The sequence below is a fragment of the Moschus berezovskii genome, chromosome 28, assembly GCF_049115385.1.
Source record: "Moschus berezovskii isolate FMDL1 chromosome 28, NW_MosBer_1.0, whole genome shotgun sequence".
Classification (NCBI taxonomy): domain Eukaryota; kingdom Metazoa; phylum Chordata; class Mammalia; order Artiodactyla; family Moschidae; genus Moschus; species Moschus berezovskii.
The window spans coordinates 23,065,671-23,088,002 of NC_142487.1; the positions used below are offsets into that span (position 1 = coordinate 23,065,671).

The 22,332-nt window shown below is 42.2% G+C and overlaps 1 long non-coding RNA gene across 2 annotated transcripts; it reads right to left on the reverse strand.

Moving 5' to 3' along the window:
- Nucleotides 1-906: 906 nt before the first annotated feature.
- LOC148773586 (uncharacterized) lies at nucleotides 907-19,541 on the reverse strand. Of its 2 annotated transcripts, none has more exons than XR_016036668.1 (4): nucleotides 19,453-19,541; nucleotides 18,312-18,585; nucleotides 5,317-5,460; nucleotides 907-1,148 (listed from the first exon to the last, which is right to left on the reverse strand). It is a non-coding gene; the product is annotated as an uncharacterized LOC148773586 (long non-coding RNA). The 2 variants fall into 2 exon arrangements; XR_016036667.1 differs by having other exon boundaries at nucleotides 19,449-19,487.
- Nucleotides 19,542-22,332: the final 2,791 nt, after the last annotated feature.

Sequence of the window (22,332 nt, forward strand, 5' to 3'; positions counted from 1 at the left end):
GTATTATGTCCGTTATCTTGCCTGATCCTCACATGCAGACTGTGGATGGCATTTTTAACCCCATTTTGCAGAATAAAAAACTGAAGCTAACAGAGGGTCAGTATTTGGTCTAGTTATGTCATCAGCAGATGAAGTGTAATTAGGACATGGTCACATATGCACCTCATTCCAATATCCTTGCTGTTACTGTTAAAAATGTTGAGACTTCCCTGGTGATCCAGTGGCTAAGACTGCACAGTCCCAATACAGGAGGCCCAGGTTCAATCCCTGGTCAGAGAACTAAATCCTACATGCCACAACTAAAAAAGAAAAAAAAAAGTCCATCATATGGTGTAACAAAAGCTGAAGATCCCTCAAACTTCAAGGAAGATGGAAGATCCCTCTTGCCTCATCTAAGGCATGATGCAACCAAATGAATACATTTTTTCATTTTAAATGTTTGAAGCTGAATGATGGCAATGCGGGGTGTTTTTATAGTTCTTTCTCTAATAATGCATATGCTTGAAAATGTCCATGCAAAAAGCCCATAATAAAACTCTTTCTGAAACAAAGAATGAAATCCTTGCTAGGAACCACTGCATGGTATGCCTGGGGTCACATGAGCAGGGCCTTGCGTGTCTGCAGCCAGGATCGTCCCTTCTGAATTCGCATTGCTCTGGTTTGGACCATTCATGATGTTTATATGTGTGTTATACTGACCAACAATATCCACCTCCAACACGAGTGCACACACACATACACACAGTCAAATTTAGAAAGGATAGAGAAATTTTAAATTTATTGTACAATAAATATAATGAATATTAAAATATTTATTTAGCATGGTGATTTGCATATATTACCTGGGAATAAATACCAATTAAATAAACAAGCAAGAAATCAATGAAATTACTTGGAATTCTTGTCTTATCTTTTTATTGTTTTTCAGTAGCTCAGTCATGTCCAACTCTTTGCGACCCCATGGACTGCAGCGCACCAGGCTTCCCTGTCCTTCACCATCTCCCGGTGCTTGCTCAAACTCACATCCTTTGAGTCGCTGATGCCATCCAACCATCTCATCCTCTGTCATCCCCTTCTCCTCCTTCCTTCAATCTTTCCCAGCATCAGGATCTTTTCCAGTGAGCTGGCTCTTCACATCTTTTTAAGCCCTTGAAAATAGAAAAACTGTTTCGTTTACAAATGTATGATTTAGACCTTTCGTTTTATTACTGTATTATTTTATTACATATATAGCTCATTTTATATTATCTTATATATCTTTAACTAACTCAATGTGAATTAATATATGCTTACCCATTCCTGACACATAAGTATGTATTTATTGCCCTCATGAGTGTAATCTAAGCCTCACAAGGGGTGATTTTTGTCTGCTTTTACTCACAAAAGAGTCCCAAGCATCTGTAATGGTACCACGCACACGTAGGTGTTTAACAACTATCTGTTAAGTGAATTGATGATTGAACCAATACATGTAAGTCGTATTGACTACCTTATAAAAGAGAGAGGAAAATGATTCAGTAATTTTGTATCAGTCTCTTAAAAATGTCCACATAATTTCAGTGATCATATATTCCGAGTTGTGTTGAAACAGTATTTCGGCTTCAGTGATCTGCTTTGTTTGTCTGTTTGTTTTTTAACAATTATCCAAATACCACTAACAGGGTCCTCCTAACTCCCTAGAGCACAGCTCAGAACAAAATGCAAGAAAGAAGACCACTGACTCACCACAACAAGCGTTGCAACAGCTCTATCCCTACGAGCTATTCTGATAAGTTTGGCTCTCTGTTTCTCTGTCTCTCAACAGAATAAAGAAATATAGAAAATTAAGAGAGCCATGGTGATATTAGGACAAATGGACATCCATATGCAGAAAAAAATCTCAAACTACAACCTCACAACTTACACAAAACTCAAATCATCATCTTAAAGGTAAATGGGCTTCCCAGGTGGCTCAGACGGTAAAGAATCTGCCTGTCATTGCGGACCTGGGTTTGATCCCTGGGTTGGGAAGATCCTGCAGAAGGGAATGGCAATCCATTCCAGTATTCTAGTCTTGCCTGGAGAATCCCTCAGATAGAGGAGTCTGGTGGACTACAGTCCATGGGGTCACAAGGTGTCGGGCATGACTGAGTAACACTTCAACAGAGGTAAAATACAAAACAGTAAACATCTGAGGACGTCCCTGGCAGTACAGTGGATAAGAATCTGTCTGCCAGTGCAGGGGACACGGGTTCGATCTCTGCTTTGGAAAGATGCTGCAGAGCAGCTAAGCCCATGAGCCACCACACTGAGGCCTGAGTGCTGCAATTACACTCCTGAAGCCCACACACCTGGAGGCTGTGCTCCGCAACAGGAGAAGCCACCTCAGGAAGAAGCCCACACACCGAAACTAGAGAGGAGCCCCTGCTTGCCAAAACTAGAAGACTCAGGGCAGCCAAAGATAAATAGCTAGAAATAAATTAGCTGCTTTTTTTAAAAAAAATAAACATTTTAGTAGAAAACAAAAAAGATTTTTTAATGACATTGGGTTAGTCAAACATTTCTCAGATACAACATCAAAAGTATAATCTAAAAGGAAGAAAGCTATAAATCGGAATAGCACAAAATTAAAAACTTTTGCTCTTTGAAGGACATTGTAAACAGAATGAAAAAACAAGCCCCAGACTGAGAGAAAATATTTGCCTATCACATATCCACAAAGGACTTGTATCCAGAATATATAAGGAAACTTAAAACTCAGCAGTAACTAAAGATGCAACACTGTTTTTGAAACGGAAGAATGATTTAAAGGGACACTTCACCAAAGATGGCATAAGGGTGGCAAATAAACACTTGAAAAGATATTCAGCATCATTAGTCATATGGGAAATGCAAGGTAAAACCACAATGGGATGCCATGCCACACTCATCAAAAAGGCTAAAACTTAAAAATATCAACAATATCAAGTGATGGTGAGGATGCAGAGGAACTAGATCTCTCCTGCAGTATGGGTGGAAATGTAAAATGGGACTGACCCTCTGGAAAACAAGCCATTCTTTAAAAAGTTAAAGCATACAGACATTTTTCATATGACCAAGCAATCCCAGGAGAACTGCAAATTTACTACACATACCTATTTCCAGGGCAGGAGGAGAGATGCCGATGCAGAAAACGGACATGCGGACGGACACAGGGGAGGAAAGGGAGAGTGGAACAAATTGGGAGACGAGGATTAGCATATATACGCGACCATGTGTGGAATGCGTAGCTAATGGGAGCCTGCTGCAAAGCCCAGGAAGCTTATCCAGGTGCCCTGTGATGATCTACATCGGTGAGAGGGAGGGGACATCTGTGTACATGTAGCTGATTCACTTCATTGTACAGCAGAAACGAACACAACATTGTAAAGCAATTATGCTCCAGTAAACACATTTCCACAGATGTTTCTAGCAGCTCTATTCATTGGAGAAGGAAATGGCAACCCCCTCCAGTGTTCTTGCCCGGAGAATCCCAGGGACAGGGGAGCCTGGTGGGCGGCTGTCTATGGGGTCACGCAGAGTCGGACACGACTGAAGAGATCATAATCACTGCAAACAGGGAAAAAACTCAGATGTCCTTCAACGGAGGAATGAGGAAACAAGCGGATGTCCGTCCTATCGCGGAATCCAATTCAGCAATAGGAAAGAACAGCTTCCGGGTGCACGTGACAACTTTCCAAGATATCAAGCTTGGGAAAGGAGAAGACCCTAAAAGGTACCTGATTGTTTGACACCACTTATACACCAGTTTCAAAAAGATAAAACTATGGGGAGAGAGAACACATCTGGGAGTGTCAGACTTCAGGGGTAGGAAGATACCAATCAGGGGTACAGGAAGCCTTGAGTCAAAGAAAGCTCTGGTTCAGCGACAATAGACTCTCAGGCAACCCAATGAGCCAAGATGGATCACCTAGACACAGGAGTACAGCACAGACTAGGCTGCAAGTAAAGAGGGGTCCCCAACCAGAGCACATGTGGATAAGGTGGGGCATGCCAGGAGCCAGCCAATTCCAGAGCAATTCTTTTCTTCTTTGCTTAACCTTCTGGTTTCCTCTCATCAGTCTGAGAATGGGATTTTAAGTGGCAGTCTCCTGTTAGACTAGCTTGGAAGTAGACAGTGATTTTTTTTTTAGTAGATTTCTATGCCAAATGATTAATGCTAATATTTTTAACTCATAATAGGATACACTTCATTTCTTGACAAAACCACTTACAAGGAAGAGCTCACTTACTGACAAAGTCGGATAATCGATGTGCTACTATCTCTGCCTTATGATTTCTCTAATGGTGAAATAATGAAGTATTATTTCATTTAATACAATCACTGAAGCTTCTCGGTGATCTTGGAAGGAAGAGACATAAGCTAGGAACCTTTGAAAGGTATAATCAATTTCTTATACAAGACTTTATATAAATAAAAAGTAGAATTAATTTAAAAGACAAGTGGTTTATTGTAGATCTTTATTATGTCCTAGGATTAGTGGTACCAGGGAAATTAGTCAACCAAGACCATTTTGTGATTATAGAGACCACAAGAATCTAGATCTGCATTAAACAACCTCTTAAATAAGATTAGGGTTAAAGTGCATTACGAATTTTTATGTTTCATAAGACAGCAAAATTCAGTTAAGTGGAAGAAAAAAAATAAAAGTAAACAACATTTAAAGGAACAAGAATACCAGGTCAAAATGGACTTTTCATGGACTCATATTAGGTCTCTACCCAACTCCACCATCTGGCATTTTGCACTTGTCTGTCAGCAACATAATTTCTAAACAAACTGACTGATTTTTAACCAAATTCAATACCATAACAAAGAGTAAGAAGATATGACTTAAATCCCTTTTGCAGCCTAGTTCTTTTCTTGCAACAGCTGATAGAAGTCTGTAAAACAATCCTACCAAGAAACTGTATCAACTTGTTTTGCAAATAATTGCTTAATATTAACAAAAACACGTGTGGAAAAAAAATACATGTATGACCATGGCTTATTTGTGAATCAGGTTTCCTTCTATATCCCTGAACTAGGCATCTCCTTTGGGATAAACACATGCCATAGCTCACAGCTTTTCCTACATGAAATCTGTTGAAAACAGAGATACAACAACTTGAACACTTGCCACAAAATTAAAGGGCTGTAGATTTGAGCTGTGGCACAGGAGTCCCCCAAAGTTAGTGATTTCTCCATAACCCGATGATTCATTATAACCACTGTACTGATTGGGAAAACCAATGGAAACTGAAGCTAAAAACTCGAGTTGCACAAATTGAAAAGTTCCAGAAGGTAAGTCAACTAACCTGTTTCAATGACAATGAAGCACTTGATAATAAATATTTTCGAGTCTTCGTGGTCAAGTTCTCAGATACAGTTTTCATCCAGGAGGTCACTAAGGATGGGGTCTTCTGTTGTTCAGTGGAATTCCTGAGTAGGAGCTCTACCCTCTATGGGAGACAGAAAGTAATTATGCTCTTCCACCAGTTCAGTGACTACTCTGGTTTCAATAGAAACTTGGAGAAGGCAATGGCAACCCACTCCAGTACTCTCGCCTGCAAAATCCCATGGACGGAGGAATCTGGTGGGCTGCAGTCCACAGGGTCGCGAAGAGTAGGACACAACTGAGCAATTTCACTTTCACTTTTCACTTTCATGCATTGGAGAAGGAAGTGGCAATCCACTCCAGTGTTCTTGCCTGGAGAATCCCAGGAGCCTGGTGAGCTGCTTTCTATGGGGTCGCACAGAGTCGGACACGACTGAAGCGACTTAGCAGCAGCAGCAGTAGTTCAGGGTCATAGCAAAGGAAAGATATTCATCCAACATGCCTTTGAAATAGACGTAAATTCCAGGAACGTGTAGACTACAAATTGTGGGGCTTGGAACCGCAGAGAAAATATAAGAATTAAGGAGGAAAGGTGTCAATTGTTGAAGACTGTAACTGTGGGGCAGTCATATTAATTAAGGAGTCCCACTAAATTTTCCGGGACTTTCCTGGTAGCTCAGCTGGTAAAGAATCCACATGCAGTGCAGAAGACCCAGGTTTGATCCCTGGGTGGGGAAGATTCCACTGGAGAAGGGAACAGCTACCCACTCCAGTATTTTGGCCTGGAGAATTCCATGGACTAAATTTTCTGAGTTATTTTCGAAATGTGTAAATGTGACATGGTATACCAGTTGGATCTTTTAAACTGAATCCCAGAATTAGAATAGGAAGCTTGATGAACACAATGCATCTGAATTTAATAAAACACCCAAAACTAAAGGGTTTTCCTAAAGTGTAGTTTGAAGAATTGGATTGAACTAGGTCAGATGGAGGCCAGCCACAGAAGCAGAAAGTTGGCCGGCAGTCCACACACACAATGGGGAACATCATCTACCAACTGTGGGGATGGGGACTGAGGAAAAGGGGGCAAAGCCCTACTGATGCCAAAAATCTCATGCGGGTTTCACAAGGCTCTGAGAGTATACATGTGAAATAATTAACCTAAGAATATAGAGTGGAAAAAGAAAACTGTTAGTTCCTTAGAGATGGCAGCAAATTCACACATTGGTTTTGGACAAGGCTGTGGAAAAAACACAGATTTTACATCTCAGCTTAATCCACCCTCAACTGCATAACCCCATTCTGTGTTCTTTGAACACCTCTGATCTCCAATTTTAACATGTACACTTTGAACCACACCAACTTTTCATATTATTACATCATATGTATTGAAAGCTTTCACATACCGGGCATTTAGAACTTGTTTAATTATCATGGCCCTATAAGGTAGAGATTGTTGAACTTTTTTTTTAATAGATGAGAAGCAGAGGCTTCAAGAAATGAATTGTCCATGGTCACAAAACAGGTACTCCCCAGATCCCAGCTGTCAGTCTGCAGAGCCCAAGGTCCTAAACCCCAAACTACCCCTTATTTAATTGTCTCTTTTATTATTCCAAGCATTTAATAAGTCTTTTTGAAAGTCTCCATAGGAATAAACACTTTATCTACTTTGTCCTGATTCTCTTTCATGTTGGGCAAGCCATAGATTTTTCAAAAGAACCCAGAACTGACAGGGAGCCCTCAGGCAAAATGAGAAATACATTCTCTTAATGGAAGGTGGGAAGCTGCAGGCTTGTAACCATGGTTCTTGCGGGGGAGAAAGCAGGCTTGGAGAAGCACCTAATGCCTTCCTAAGAACTGCTGGACTCATTTCTGAAGGGCAAATACCTTCCAGGGATGTTGGAAATCCTGTGAGACTGAAGAGCCAAACAAGCAAAAGAAAGGGTTAGGGCTTAAAAGAGCCTTTGGAGTAAACCTCCTCTCGCAATAAAATCAACATGACATAAATTGGGTCTTTGGATCAAACTTCAAAATGGAGCATTCAGCAATGTCTCTGATCTTTGTAACATGTTTTAGTTTTCAGCTGTCACTCTGTGCTCAGCTGCTGAGGTCTCCAAATGTGACTGGTTCTTTGCCAGAAAATAATTGTACAGGTCCATTCTTAGCTTCTTTCCGAGTAAGATCTGTGTTCACAGGAAGGCATGTTGTTTCTAAATAAAGGCTCCATCTTATTAAATTCTTCAGCCTATATTTTTTTCTGAGTGAAAAGATTTTCAAGAGTCTTATTTTTCCTAGGACGGGGGTGGGGGGGAACCTCCTCACTCCTGTCCTGGCTATTCGTGGCTCTGTGCCCAAGTATTTTTGGTTTAGGACATGAAGGGGAGTTGAGAGCACCCAGATCAGGCTGTTCTGTAACTGCATTGAGCAACTGATTAGCTTCCATTTCCTTCTGGGACCTCCCCTCCATTTCACTTTCCAAGAATAGGTTGGCCTATATTTCCAGAGCTAAAGAATATGATATTTCACCCAATTTTAAACAAGGATCCCATAAAAGTCAACATGGCAATAGGCTCTCCAAATGGTTTCCTGACCTCTGTGGCCTTGAAAGCAGTCAAGAGCTCCAGGAGGCAGTTCAGTGCTGAGTAGAGAAGAATAAAGTGACAAGATTCAAGGGACAATGGAAACTGCCTCCACATCCTCAAGGGATTTCCTTTATACGTCAGTCTCCTATGCCTGGGGTTTTATATCTTTGCAGAAAACAATTTCGTAAGTGCAACCTTTTTCAGTTGTTAGTAACTTAATGTGAATTAATTGAGGACGTTGGAGACATTTAGGCATCAGAAAGATAAGATTACCCACAAGCCACTGCCCCAGCAATGGCGGGGAGCAGACTGTTGGTCGCATACAGTCTGCATCGAAATGGTGTTTGGGGGAGGGATAGAACGAGACACCTACAACAGGAGAAGCACAAGTCAGGACAAAGTAAGGGGGACTTCCCTGGCGGTCCAGTGGTTAGGGCTCCTGGCTTCCACTACTCGGGACATGGGTTCAATTCCTGGTCAGGGAATTGGATCCTCCATGCCACGTGGCATGGCCAAGGAAAAAAGTAGGCAATTTGCCTATTGCACAATTTTAGGTCACCCCTGAATAAGACCATTGATGTCATCCATTTAATTCCCAGGAAACCTGCATAAGCCTGTGATTCCGATGATGATCATGACTGAGCAGTTTGAAAGCAACCAAAGACCTTAGTCTTTGTTTGCTGGCTCATCTGCAATACTTGAGTGACTCCAAAATACAGATTCCAAACACAGGTCAGAGGCCCCAAAGTCAAAGCCCGAAGTAGCCTTCCAGCTGCCTGGGCAGCACTAACCTGGAGTTCGTCTTCTGAGCAAGGAAGCTGAACAGGGAGCAGGTACACCAGCACTTGGCCAGGTTAGAAGCACGTATACTCCCTACCTCGTGGAAAACCTTACTGAATTCATGAGGGACAAGCAGAGGAATTACCAGGAATATCTTCCCTTCCTTACAAATCCATCATTAATCTCCAATTCTATTTGCAGGGAGGGGTGGAGTTCCTGGGTCAAGGGTAAAGAATGCAATTACAGAAGGGTTCCAGGTTCTGAAGCATCCAGGAGGAAAAAAAAAAATCTCAAATGTCATTTGTTGATGATGTATTTTCTATTTCAATCTTTCTCACATCTCCTGCTGCTAGCTCACTCCCTGCCGCTTTAGTGTGGTTATCAAAAGCAGAGTTTGCAGGATTTAAGCTCAGCCAAAGCAAACAGACCCAAAATTGGGGGAAATGATTTATCTCAATCCAAGGGTAGTAATCCAATTTATTTGACTCGAATGCTTTAAGTTTCATCAGCTAAACTAGCAGTGTTAAGGTTTGGCCAAATGACGTCTAGCAAAAGCATTCCCTGTGGTGTTGACCGCTTATGAGCAGAATGATTCTCCTCTTAGAAACGCACGTGTTCTAGCTTTTCATGTTTGCGGCTGGCTGATGCAGTTGGTAATAGGTTGAAACCACCTGGGAGAGCTGTCTTTGACTGTGAGGTCCGGTATCCCCAGCCTGACCAGTCATGGCATAAAGTTAGTTATTTGATGACAAGAGAGTGAGGAACAGTGGGTGCATTAATGTGTGTCTGTCTTCACAAGTGGAGAATTCCTGGGCCAGCGTGCAATCTACTTTTCACGAAACTAGTGTAATATTTGAATGGAAGAAAAGGTTGCTTGGTCAATGTCCCAGATATTAAGCAAGACTGAATCTCTCCTACTTCTTATCCACAATACAGAAGGAATGGAGAATGCATCCAGATCTTATGGGATCATTGATCTTTTTTGCATTTAATTAAAAATATTTTCAAGACTTTGAAAAGTAGCAACATAAATTGACTAGCATCAAATGGGATAAAAGAATTCTAACTTAGGAAGCTCTTGACCTGAGTTCCAATAATGCTCTATCTCTAATTATAAATAATTTCTGTGATTAAAACTAGGTCTCCAGTGTTATGAAATAGATTCCTCAAGTCTTTATAATGACAATTTTAGAGTTAATTGAATTAACTTATGGTGACCATTTTAAATTGCTAGATTCCTATTATTATCATGTTTAAAGCCTGTATATGTGTATGGGCTCAGTTGTGTCTGACCCTTTGCAACCCCATGGACTGTAGCCCATCAGACACCTCTCTCCATGAGATTTTCCAGACAAGAATACTGGAATGGGTTGCTATTTCCTTCTCCAGAGGATCTTCCTGATCCAGAGATCAAACTTTTGCTTCTTGTGTCTCCTGCATTGGCAAGTGGTTTCTTGACCAGTGCACCACCAGAGAAGCCCATCATGTTTAGAAAGTCATTCCCAGTTTCGTTCAAATCAATTTCCATGGTAGTCAAAAATACAGAACATAGCACGCCCTAGCCCAACAATGGTGGGGAGTCAATTATCGGTCTCTCAGAAGATGCATGTGAGTGGTACTTAGAATGGGAGTCAGTGGGAAGTGCCCACTAAGAAAGAGCACAAATAAGGAGAAAGTAGACAGTTTGCTTGTTGCATAATCTTAGGTCATCCCTGAACAAGATCATTGACATCATTCACTTAACACTAAAGATCCTGTATAAGGATATGATTTCAATGAAAACCACAGAGTTTGGGGGCCATTATATCACGTCATGGCCAAAAGTGCTAGAACTTTGGTGAATCAATTTGGCTTGATTATTTCCTTCCTTGTTCTTTTATGCCTTTGGTCTGTGGGCCAAATCAGTCTGATTCCTGTTTTCATCAATAAAGTTTTATTGGAACACAGCCACACTATCTCTTTATGAATTGTCTATGGCTGCTTTCCTGCAACCATAAGAGAGTTGAAGGGTTGTGATTGGGACTATATGGCCTGCAAAGCCAAAAATACTTACCATCTGGTCCTTTGCAGAAAAAGTTTGCCAGCCCTGCTCGACACATTTAAATCTATATTCACTGTCTTTTCATTGCAATATATACGGGCTTTTCTTATTTTTCCCTGGACTTTTGATTTCACATCTAACCAACTTCTTCAACCTCATTAATGTCTCCACTTTTCCTAGTATTTTTATACCTGTTCATTCTAGGGTCATGCTTTGTTTATGCAATCTTTTATTTCCCTCTAGATTCTTTTGCAAGCTTAATATCAGCTAACAGTCTTCTCTTTAAAACCCTTTTGGAAAATTGGTCCCAGAGGAGGATTTCAGTGACAGTGCCTGATAGTAATGTCCCCTTAGTCTTTTGTTTTGCGTTCTTTCGGCATTTATAGAGATAAACTACAAACTAAAAATTGCTCAGGTCTGAGACTAGGTCCATTGTTTGTTAATTACATATACAGAACTGCCTAGAGTCACCAATGTTTACAGTGGTATGCAAATTACTTTTATTTTCTATTCTTCTCTTACTGATCCCCAAAGCTGGCTTACCCAGAAGCATTTCCATTTCTAAACAAACACAGTCCTAATATATACTTGAATTTGTGGCCTCAAAAACTTGCTAGGTATATTTCTCTTGATGGTTGTACATAAGACCATAGAGCCTTGTTTCCGTTTGACAAACAAGGAAATTCAAGCTTGGGAGCTAGCTTGTAGTCCTCATGAGAAAACCTGATAACATTTATTACCATATGTAATTGCATAATAAAGCATGACTCATAGTAGCTTTAAATATGGTAAAAGGAAAACAACCAAAATTTGTTTAAAACAGTGTCGAAGAGTACAAATGTAGTGTGCAATGTAATTTGCCATTATTTTGTTTACCACTGTTAGCCTGGTCTGACTGTCTTGATGTCAAAGATAAATACATAAGAAACTATTTGCTTTACCCCCAAATACTGAATTTTGTCCTTATAAAATTAGCTCTGATGCTGGAGACACTTGAAATTTCACAAATATTAGTAAAAATATATATACACACACAAATACCATTGACTCACCATCTAGTTGGAGTCTCGTTTCCCTTTTCAAAGGTACCTACTTTCTCATCTAGTAAGAAAAAGGCAGCTTAGAATGCAAGAGGTGATAATTCTCTTTGGGAACATAACTGATCGATATGAGGACAGACTAACTTTGACCACTGTGCCAGAAAGAGCTTAAACAAATGGCATGACCAGCCTGACACTTAAGTTTAATGATCAAAAATAAGAAATGTCTGGTATTTTTAGTTTTCTCTCACAGAGGTTCTTAAAAGGACAAGTAATAGTAAATAGTAAACAAATTAATTTTTTTATTTTTTGAATGTTTATTTATTTATTTTTGGTTGTGTTAGGTCTTCATTGCTGCATGCTGGCTTTCTCTAGTTACGACAAGCTAGGGGCTATTCTGTAGTTGCGGTGTGCGGGCTTCTCTTGTTGCTGAGCAAGGTCTCTAGGGGCTCGAACTTCAGTAATTGCAGCAAGCAGGCTCAGTGGTTGTGGTGCACAGGCTTAGTTGACCCACAGCAGATGGAATCTTCCTAGACCAGAGATCGAACCCATGTCCCCTGCATTGGCAGGTGGATTTTTAACCACTGGACCACCAGGGAAGTCCCATAGGTGTATTTTTAAAATATGGAAAAGAGTATGTGGTGACAAAAAGGACAGGGACAGCTGGTGCTGAGATCATGTCACAGATTCTATTATTTGTGACGTAATTTTACTGTATCTTATCCACCAAGGGATCGCTATATAGGTTTAGGTATAAGAAATTTAAGATAGCATTCAATCCCAATGCAGATTCTCACTTTATGGGAGGTAACTCAACTCTGTTTGAACACTTCCAGAGACAGCATGAGAAGTCTGTTATAAAGTTTTTTTATTTTCTCCTTGGTCCTAGTTCTATCATTTGTAACTAAACAGAAAAATAAAATAAGCCCTTTCAGTATGTGTGAGTCAAGATTTCTGGTAAACCATTAACTTTGTATTTAGGATAATCATGAAGCGTTGTGTCAGTTCATTCTCTGAGCTAGGGATTTTGGTAGCTGTTGAGGATATGAAGCAGGATGTAGCATAATACTAGACTTCCAAGAGTTCACAGCTAATTGTAGAGAAGGCAAATAACTAATTGCAATCAATGTAATTATGTGAGAGGTACTGTGGGGGCCACAGGGAGTAGAGAAGATTTCTTGGAAGAAGAATCAGATAAGCTGCATCTTGAAAGACAGTTAGGAATTTGCGGGTAAAGATTTAGGGGAAGGTATTTTTGAACCTAATAAACATCAGGGGAAAGAATGTGGAGATCTAAAAAGAATAGACTGTAGGGTGAAGGAGGGGGCGGGGTGAACTGGGAGAGTAGGACTGACATATACACACTACCAGGTGTAAAATAGCCGGTGGGGACCTACTGTATAGCACAGGTCACTCGGCTCTGTCACGACCTAGATGGCTGGAATGGGGGAGCAGGCAGAGTGAAGGAGGAAACAAAACAGGCTCCATCTTGAAAGCAGGACTCCATCTTGAAAGCAGGACTCCATCTTGGGCTGGACTGTGGAATTTGAGCTCTATGCCCAGTATCTATGGAAACGACATACCAACTGGGAAACCAGGCCCCTGGAAGGAAGGAAAAGTCCCAGGGCTTGTACCTAGACTCTCCCATCGCCTAAAATACCCTAATTATCTGTGTAACCGAATAGAATCATGCATCCTATTTTGCTTACTGGGGTATGACCACAGCCTATTGATAACTGTCCACTGTTAACTACCTAGGCTTAAGGCATATGAATCACGGCTTAACTTTGTATCTTTCTTTTCCTTTGTTCAGACTAGTTTCTGGGAATTTGGGGAGGTGGGTTTGGGCACGTACACTTAGAGTATATAAGGTTTTGGCAAAAAACTGGTCAGGGTCCTTAGCTAAGAGAAGACTCTTGCTTGGGCCCGTCAGTGTAATAAACTGCACTCCATTATCTGCATTGTCCTTCTGAGTGAGTTTGTCTCCCAGAATGCATGGCTACAATAGTGGAAGGCAGTTTCAAGAGGGAGGGAATGTATATATACTTAGAGCTGTTCACTGTGTTGATAGCAGAAACTAATACGACATTGTATGGCAATCATACTCCAATTAAAAAAATTAAATAAAAGAGGGCAACACAGCCAAGGAAAGGGCAGCAGTTTGGAGTTGCTTGACCTAAGGTGTGTGATTAGGAAGACTGGAGGAGGAAGAGTAATCTCAGATCAACTGGGATCAAACAGAAAAACAAAAATATTTATTTTTATTAATTTTTACTGGAATATAGTTGCTTTACAGTGTTGTGGTAGTTCCTGCTGGAAAGTGAATCAGCGATACTTTTACATATATTCCCCCTATTTTGGATTTCCTTCCCATTTAGGTCACCACAGAACTTTGAGTCGAGTTCCCTGTGCTATATAGTAGGTTTCCATATGACGAGACCAACTGTGTCGATTTTATATCTAGTATCAGTATGGTGCATATGTCAGTCCCAGCCTCCCATTTCACCCCGCTCTCTGTGCCCTCCCCTCAGCACCCATACATTTGCTGTCTACATCCATGTCCCTATTTCTGCTTTGCGAGTAAGATCACCTACGCCATTCCTCTGGATTCCACACACATGCATTAATACACAGCACCTCTTAAAAAAACAAAAATCTTTGTTGTCCATTTCCAAATAAGTTTTAACTTTAGACAATAGGCCTGCCTAAGAAGGGCTGTACCTTGAACAACCTTACAACTTGGAAAAACATTTTTCAGGTATGTATTGAATATAACTAGAAGGTAGAAAACCTGGAGACAGAATCCAATGCAAAGATAGAATAGTACATATAGAGAGAGACTAGTTTGGTGATGGGCATGAAATATAGTGAAAATTGAAAGGAAGGGATGGATTCAAGAGATATTTGGAGGTTAAGATGAATGGATGTTGGGGAAGCATTGGGTAATGAGCAGTGAGACAAAGAGTGAAGTTAAAGATCATTAAGGATTCTAGCTGAGATTCCTAAATGATACTGCAATAAAAGAGGGTAATAGAAGAAAGGAATGAGGGAAATATGAATTGGTCTGAGATGTGTTGAGGATGTGGTTCCTTAAGAATGTCCAGACACAGCTGCCTAGATATGCACTGGTCTAAATCAGCAGAGAAGAGGGTAAAAGTATTTATTTCAGAGTTGGCTTTATTTGGGCTTCCCTTGTAGCTCAGCTGGTAAAGAATCCGCTTGCAATGCAGCAGACCTGGGTTCGATCCTTGGGTTGGAAAGATCCTCTGGAGAAGGGAAAGGCTACCCACTCCAGTATTCTGGCCTAGAGCATTCCATGGACTGCATAGTTCATGGGGTCACAAAGAGTCAGACATGACTGAGCAACTTACACTTCACTTGGAATTATTTGGTGATGGTTGAAACCTTCATAGAGAGTGAAATTCTCAAGAAATATGTGCAGAGAAAGAATTGAACCAGGATGAGGAAATAGAGACAGAGGTTCAAATGCTCTTAGACAATTTCCAGGAAGCTCGTGTTTTAAATCATAAATGCAAACACTAAGAAGACTGCCATGAAACAGTAAAGCAATAAGAATTGAGTGAAAGGGAAAAGATCACATGGAATCTGAGAGCCAAAGGGCAAACTCTGTGGGTCCAGAAGCCATTCATTATCACATGACTTTTACAGGGCCAACCTCATAGGCATGAAACTTGTGCCATGGTAAGGAGCCATCCAGTTAGAAGGCCCCACATTGCATTTATTGCATGGGAACCTGGAAAGCTAGGTCCACGAATCAAGGTCAGTCGGACTTGACACTCAACGGACATGAATTTGAGCAAACGCCAGGAGAAAATGAAGGGCAGGGGAGCCTAGCACGCTGCAGTCCCTGGGGTCGCAAACAGTCGAACATGACTTAGCTACTGAACAACACCACTCCACTTAGTGTTCTGCTTCTGCTGTCTGAGATGCTTAACGATTTTTGAACAGTACAGCCACATCTTTATTTGGCATGGGATCGCACCATGTGCTCTTGAGCATGCCATTCAACTGTCCTCCTTTCCTGGGTTCACAGTCATGATTTTTCTTACCTTTGTCCTCATTTAACACAGCCTGCCACCAAACGCTGCAGGCATGCTGCAGGAGGAAAAGATTCTCCTCTCCACGTGAAGCATCAAAGATCCACTGTGGGTGAGTTTCAGTATCCATAAGCCACTGAAAGCCATGAACTGGTGTATATCTCTCTCTCACGTGGGAAATGATAAGACCATGGAGATCGGGACAAGGGAGGGACTGTGGCCTCCATCCTATGATCTTTGTGGCTTCCTCTCCACCCTCCCCTCCGCTCACGCACCTGACGTCACCAGAACTTTGGGCTCTCATCTAGCAAAGTTGAAATTTGGGTTTAGCCCATCCCCTCCACAAGCATCGGGCTTCCCTTGTGGTTCAGCCTGCAATACAGGAGACCTGGGTTTGGTCCCTGGGTTGGGAAGATCCCCTGGAGAAGGGAAAGGCTACCCACTCCAGTATTCTGGCCTGGAGAATTCCGTGGACTGTATAGTCCATGGGGTCGCAAAGAGACACAACTGAGTGACTTTCACTGCACAAGAATCAGATTGAGCAGTTGGTCTCCACTCACAGAGTTTTCCTGTTACTTTTCTCTCCCAACACTCTCATTTTCTCGGAGGGTTAAAGTAAGGGAGATCACATGTTACTTGTGGAATATAAATTAGTCAAACTCGTACAGGCAGAGAGTAGAATGCTGGTTCCCTGGAGCTGGGGGGGAGCGGGAAAGAGAGGACGTTTGTCGAGGGATACAAACTTCAACTCTGCCAGATTCCTCAGCTCCAGAGATCTAATGTGATGATCGGTAACAATACTGTGCTCTGGATTTGAAATTTGTTAAGAAGGTGGATCCTAAGTGCGCCTGTCCCATCAAACAAACAAACCAAAAAGTAACTGTGTGAAGTAATGAATACATTAATTAGTTCATTGTAGTGATTATTTCGGGCTTCCCCAATGGCTCAGCAGGTAAAGAATCCACCTGCAATGCAAGAGACACAGGAAACACAGGTTTGATTCCTGGTCAGGAAGATCCCCTGGAGAACATGGCAACCCACTTCAGTACTCTTGCCTGAAAAATCCCAAGGACAGAGGAGCATGGCAGGCTACAGTCCATGGGGTCACAAAGAGTTGGACACTGCTGAGCGACTGAGCACGCCAACATATATCAAATCACCTAGACCTGCACCTTAACTATCTTACCATGTTTGTAAAGCATGCAAACAGGTCAAGACTCTTTTTGAAGGCAGTTTGGTAAATGCCTATTAAAAATGTTTAAAAGCGCACACACAGAATAAGAGAGGTCACTAACAAAAACATTTGCAGAATGAGATCAGCTAAGAGAATCCTTCAGCCTTTGTGGGGGAAAACAAACCCAACACTGCAGAGATGAAGGAACATGGATGGTGAAATGGACTTGAAACATGTCACTGAATGCTTATGAGGAGATGAATCTCTGGAAAAGCACCAACAGCTTTACAGGCAGAAAGCAGTATTTTCGCCATGCAAATTTATTACTTCAAAGCTTTATGATTATAACCCTGGCTCCTTATTAAGCCATGAGAGGATTTCTAAAAATGCAAATATTTTCAGTTTTTTAGTGAAATTTCTGTATGGCAATTTAAGATTTAGTTTGGCCTCAGCATCCGTGGGTTTCTAACACAGTATTTTTTAAGGTTTGGAAGTGAAACCTCCATTTTTTTAACTTAAAAAAATTTTTTATTTCATTGAAGTATAGTTGATTTTCCACATCATGTTGATTTCTGCTGGACTGGAAAGTGATTAAGTTTTCCATATATACACATTTTATATATCCACTTACATATATATATATATACGTATTCTTTTTCCTATTCGTTTCCACTAGGGTTTATCACAGAGTATTGACTATAGTTCCCTTGTGTTGGAGAGTAGGATGTTATTCATACATTCTACATATAATACATTGCAACTGCTAATCCCAAACTCCCAATCCAAAGCTCCCCATCACCTCTATTTTCAAAAAACATGGACTTAGACTATAACAAAAGATCTCAAGTCAATGCTGAGGAGAAAAACTACAACTGTTCCATGCTTGTGGCTGCCTTTCCAGGAAAGGTAAGAGAACCGAAATGTATTGGACTTGACAAAGTGTTAGGTAAAGAGAGCCCTGAGTATTAAATTCAGGCTCTAGTGATTAAGAGGGAAGTACAGGATAATAATCCCAGCAGGGTGTCCCTCAAGGTACTTTAGACTCCAACTGTGTTTATTATCCAGTATCAGTATGGAAATATATGCCTGACTACATTTATGGTGCCGTTTAGAACTTTAAAATAGGCTCTTACACTGAGAAAGAGGTTACTAAATTACTCACCCTGTAAGGTTTGCCTTGATTAGCATAATTCCACCCATTCCATGGCTTATCAAGAATACGTTTCCATGGTGGGCACGTGTTTGGAAGAGACATCCGGGGTGTATTTTCACGGTATCATGTCACTTCTGAGATACCCACCTTTCACTAACCTGAACAGCAACCTTTGGGATCGAACGCCTTTGCATAATTGGCAAAGGAAACTTTTCGAAGTTCACACCTTCCCTGTTGACGAGCAAGAGAAGGTTGATGGCAAGTGACAATCTCTTTCTTCTTCCTCTGGCTTTCCAGTGGACGTGCTTCCCTTTTTATCACCTTTGATTTCAAAGCTCTGTTCTTCCCAGGGAGCGTGTGGATGCCAATGGCTGGTGTCCCAGAGCCGGAGTCTTCTCCGTGTGGAATTCAGGAATCTGTCCTAAGAGGTGAGAAGGCTAGTGAGAGAACGCAGGTGTCCGTAACTAGGAGTGGGGTTTCCCAAGGAGGAAGGAGGCTCCGGGAGTCCCACCGCTTGGAGGAATGACGCCTCTGTCGGGGAGCCTTTGGGAACCTCTGCCTTCCTGTCTCTGCTCCTCGGCGTCTCAGGAGCGCACCGAGTTGCTGAGCCCACACTAGGTGGCAGCATGGTACCCCGGTCATGCGGGATCGCCACGGCCCCGGCAGGCAGAGCCCCCAGGCTCAATCACAGGGCACACCGACACACACACACAGCACACTGACACGCACGCGCGACTGAAGGGTCCCAGCCTCTCAAGGGTCGTCCGTGACCGCACCTGACCTGGCAACGAGGGTCTCAGTGTTGGAAACGTCACCCCAGGACTGCAGCAGTCCTTTCTGCTGCCCCGCGGCTTTCCTCAAACGTGGTAAAAGGACTTTTACTCCGTGCAGGCCTGTTCCTGCTCTTGTTGTTGCCGGAGTATAACTGCTTTACCACGTGTGTCAGCTTCTGCTGCATGACCACGCGAATCAGCTATACACATACACACATCCCCTCTCTCATAAGCCTCTCTCCATCCCGTCCAGGTCAAAACAGAGCCCTGAGCTGAGCTCCCTGTGCTGTACAGCAGGTTCCCGTTTTTTTGTTAACTCTACACATGGCAGTGTATAGATGTCACTCCTAATCTCCTAATTCGTTCCACGCTTTCCCAACCCCCCACGTCCGCGTGTCCATTCTCTGCATCTGCGTCTCTATCCGTGCCCTGGAAAGAGGCTCATCTGCACCGCTTTTCTAGATTCCACACACATGCATTAATATACGAGATTTTTTTTTCTCTTTCTGACCTACTTCACTCTCTCTGACGGGCTCCACGTCCATTTCCGTCTCTGCTAATGACCTGTTTCGTGTGCACCCCTCTTCTTGATCTTACCCTCCCATCCCCGTGGTTTTGCAACATGGACGACTTCTGCAGTTGCTTTCCGCTCACTCTGTGAGCACCCACAATTCAATTCCTGCAACCTCGCACATTTGGGTGTGTTCGAATCTGAACACTTCCCTTGCAGAACTGACTATTTCATTTAAAAGTGCCTTCCGGTCACAGCTGGGTTCAATATTTCCGTCTCAAGAAGAAAAGTCAGATTTGAATGGGACCTCTGCTCAGAGCAGGAGTTTCCCCTACAAGCTCCAAGGCTTGGGGAGAGGAATCTGATCACAGCATTTCAGAGCTGAGGGTCCATCAGAGCCAGTCAACCTCATTTGACAGATAAGGAAACTGAAACCCAGAAATCTGGATCTGCCCAAGGCCACACAGTGTGTTAGAAGCCTCTCCACGGCTGGAGAACTGGTTTCCTGACACCCTGTCCGGGGTGTTTGCATCACTCCCTGGGTGACTTACAGAGAGTCATAAATACACTGCAGATGGAACCTCAGAGCCCCTCCCCATGGCTGCGCCCCCTGCCCCGACACCTCTGGACCCCACGCTAGCCCAGCCTGGGTACCCCATCCCTCTGTCCTCTTCATCAGCAAGAGGTTGGGGGGAACAGAGAGAAAGCCAAGAATCAATGTTCACCGGGAACTTGGTTGACAGATACAGAAGTATACTGAAATACTGCGTTTCTTCTTTGGCATTTCCTTTTGAACAGAAGAAGGAAATACCAGAAATCTCATAAGTCAGCCCCTTTGGGCAATTTTTTTTTATGCTCAGTATTCATATATTTCACATTTTTCTCCAGACCTTTGAGTACTAATTGAAACCGTCCAGCCTCCAGATCCCCTAGGGGTTCACCTATCACTAAATAGTGTTGATTTGCAAAACACACAGATCCTTTTCATGGAACAGGCTCTTCTTTCACAGTTTTCTTCAGACGCTGCGCCTTTTCCCAATTAAACGATGGCCCAGCTTCTCTCTGGTTAGGATTACAAACAAACACCACCACTCTTTGCCTCTGCTCCAGCCACCCCTCCCTCCACTTTGACACATGGTTCTTTTGATCTCAACCCCAGACCATAGCAACAGGCTCCTAATTATTCACCAGCCATAAATCATGGCAGTAATGTGGTCCTTGCTAAGGAAAAGGAGTACTGTAGGGCCATCAGAGTCTGGAAAACTGGGTGTGTTTCGTGTTTCCAAAAGCGAAGCAGCAGGGGGAAGGAAAGCAGGAAGAGAAAAGATGTTTTAAATGTTTGTCAAAATAGTTGCTTTGATCTTAAACCCTCTCCCAGAGGAAGTCAAGAGTCTGAAAACGCAGGCTATATTTTTTCATATTTGGAAGGGTAATGAAATCCACAAACCTCCACAAGACACAGGTGTAAGTCAGGCCTCCTAGGCTGAAGACCAAGTAGGTTTCCAAGTCATCAGGGCAAACAGAATAAACATTTCTCCTGTCCACTTCTTAATTTTGCTAATTTAATTTTAGATACTCACTTACGGGAAATCTTTTTAATTCCTCTGTGACCTTATTAAGTGGTATCTAATCTAGTTAAATTTGGCATTTTCGCCAGGAAAGTCTCTGCCAATCACAAGTTATTTTCTTTTTTAATTCAACCTGGGCCAGTCTGTGCTTCCTGAGTCCCGAAAAAAATCCTAGCAATATCAGTAAAACTGATCAGCATCAGTCTATGTGTGGCCAGACTGTCTGACTATAATATCATCTTGTAAGTGAGGTTTGTGGGCTTAATTGAACTAAAAACCATTCCTTTTTAATTTCAGGATGACAAATGTGACACAAAGGCTGAGAATAAGCCAAAGACAAACTTCCATCAATAAATTCCTCCTCAGAAACAAAGAGAAAATACAACAGATTTTTTTTTTCATTCCCTTGTGGCTCAGCTGGTAAAGAAGCCACCTGCAATGCAGAAGACCTGGGTTCGATCCCTGGGTTGGGAAGATCCCCTGGAGAAAGGAAAGGCTACTCACTCCAGTATTCTGGCCTGGAGAATTCCAGTCCATGGGTTTGCCAAGAGTTGAACAGGACTGAGCAACTTTCACTTTTTTTCATTTAATTTTGTTATGTTAGTCACTCTACTTGACTTAACGTGTGGATAAGATGGGGCTGGACCAAAACTGTGAGGTCTGCCTTTGTTCAACAAATAGTTACTTTGGGCCAGATCCTGAGTTCAAGAGCAGGCAAGATTAATGCAGTTATTTATCAAGGTGCATTAAAACAGGGGCTCTAGACTAAAGCATAATGTAGAGCTGTGCTCATGCACTCTGATCCGATTCTTTGTGACCCCATGAACTGTAGTCTCCCAGGCCTCTTCTGTCCATGGAATTTTCCAGGCAAGAATAACTGGAGCAGGTTACCATTTTCTACTCCAGGAAATCTTCCCAACCCAGGAATCAAACCTGTGTCTCTTGCATCTCCTGCCTTGGCAGGCAGATTCTTTACCACTAGCACCACCTGGAAAGTCCCCAGTCTAGAGCAGAGGTTGACAAACTTTTTCTGCAAATGGCCAACTAGTAGGTATTTCAGGCTTTGCAGGCTGTACAGTGTCTCTCTTCTAGATTCTGTCTTGTAGCATGGAAGCAGTCATTCATGATACATAAAGAAAAGAGCATAGCTGTGATCCAATTCAACTTTATTTAAAAACACAGGAGGGGGCCCAAATTCTAACTCTTAGTCTAGACAGAGACAACTTTAAGTTTAGAGAAAATTACAAATCAGAGTGATAACTGCAAGGAAGAGCAAGTACAGAGGGCTGTAGGAGCTCAGAGGAGGGCAACCTGCC